The following is a 1654-nucleotide window of genomic DNA, read 5'->3' as shown; positions in this document are numbered from 1 at the left end:
CATCTTAACTTCTTGCAGTGGCCCAGAGTCATCATCGCTCACTGGATGACTCACTGTTTCCCCAGCTTCTACCTTCAGGGAAATCTTGTGCTATTTCTGATCCTTTCCTTGTATTTGCACAGTCATGCCCATGCCATTGTTTACAACACATACTAGGAATGAACCACGCAGCTACTCAATGTATCTACTGAGGGCCAGAATCTGAAAACCAATGGTTTCAAAAAACTTCTTGTAACCCTCACGAGTCTAGTTATCACAAAAGACCTTATCACAGACAAGTAATGCAGACAGGTTTAATTAAGTACTCTGGAGTGTGGCGGCCTTCTAAATAGGGTTTAGCCAACAGATGAGTTGGTTCCTATTCCAGGATCCTACCTTATCAAAGGCTCAATCATTCTATAGAAAAGAAATTTATCTTCCTTTTACGTTCTCTTACTGCAGCCGGCCCTTGGGCCGTGAAGGAGATACAAGGTGGGCAGGCCCGCGATCCCTAGTGTTTGGGCGGGGAGCCGAGTCCCAGGTGATCTCCTCGCCTCACTCCGGCAGAGTTCCGCTGCAAACCCCGCCCCGACGTCCCCCAGCCCCTCTTCGCCGCACTAGCAGCGGCGGATTTCGGATGACGGAAGGCCACACTGCCCCAACAACGTCGGGGCCGCGACGGATTTCGGATGACCGAAGGCCACACTGCCCCAACAACGTCGGGGCCACGGCACTTCCGCCCGCGTCCGGCGGTACTACAAGCCCCGACAGCCCCCGCGCAAGGCCCGCCCTCTCCCACCTCCGCCCAAAATGAGTCCCAGAACCCTCCGCGAGACGCCAGGCCTCGAAATAGAACAAAACCGGCCGAGGGGGGAGGGGGGAAAGGAGAGGGTCGCGGAGGACACATGGGATGGAGGACTCTCCGATGGTACTGAAAGCCCAATCTGGCTTTCCATCTACCTCTACCAGACCCCCAACTGCTGTATACGGAGACAGCGGCCTGTCCGCGCCTCCCGGCAAGCCGAGGAAGGTCCCCGCCAGGCTTCTTTTCTGTCTCCTACCAAAAGGACTGCAGCCCCTTAGCCCAGCGTCCCCCTCACGCCCTTCCCCCATTCTCTCGCAAACCTCCGACTCGGGATCCGCAGCAGCTTCGCTGTCCAAAGCAGACGCAGAAACGCCGCTCACAAGCTGTTTCCCAGAAGCCCCCGGCACGGACTGCTTCCGGTCTGCGGGTCCCAGGAGGCGGGGAGAGGCGAAGCCCCGCGTTGCCATGGAGATGGGCTCCGGGCGGGGGAGGGGCGGTGCGACGACAATGACCGCTTTGAGACTGCGCTTGGCCTGGCGCCTCTCCTCGGATAGCCCAGAGTTCTGTGTTCCGTTTAAGAGACAAGGAAAAGAAAGGGAGAATTCTGCCATTAAGATAGTCTTTACGGATTCATAACCCGTGTCACAGGAGTTATTATCTCATGTGATCCTCGCAGTAGCCCTCTGAAAGAAGTAATAAAGGCTAGTATTTATGAATGCTTACTACGTTGTACCAGCCACATATATTGTCATTTTCACAACAACTGTATCATGGTAGGAACTTTTATTATCCCCATCTCACAGCTGAGATAGATAATTGAGGCACAAGTAAGTAACTTGCCTACAGCTCATAACTAGTAAGGGGGAAACA

At 54.4% G+C, this 1654-nt stretch overlaps 1 protein-coding gene across 2 annotated transcripts in view; it reads right to left on the bottom strand.

The window, feature by feature from the left end:
* The window catches only part of ZNF24 (zinc finger protein 24), an 11945-nt gene extending 10768 nt beyond the window's left edge, over positions 1–1177 (bottom strand). Inside the window, exon 1 of one of the 2 annotated variants that reach the window (XM_049620201.1) lies at positions 1105–1177. The gene's annotated coding sequence lies outside the window, so the exon portion shown is untranslated. Of the gene's footprint in view, positions 1–375; positions 863–1104 lie in introns of those variants that run through there. The other variant, XM_049620203.1, reaches the window with a different exon arrangement.
* Between the last annotated feature and the right edge of the window lie 477 nt (positions 1178–1654).

The sequence above is a fragment of the Panthera uncia genome (genome assembly GCF_023721935.1).
Source record: "Panthera uncia isolate 11264 chromosome D3 unlocalized genomic scaffold, Puncia_PCG_1.0 HiC_scaffold_8, whole genome shotgun sequence".
In the NCBI taxonomy this organism is placed as follows: Eukaryota; Metazoa; Chordata; class Mammalia; order Carnivora; family Felidae; genus Panthera; species Panthera uncia.
The sequence above is the reverse complement of the archived record's forward strand: the minus strand, read 5'-3'. Positions and strand labels throughout refer to the sequence as shown.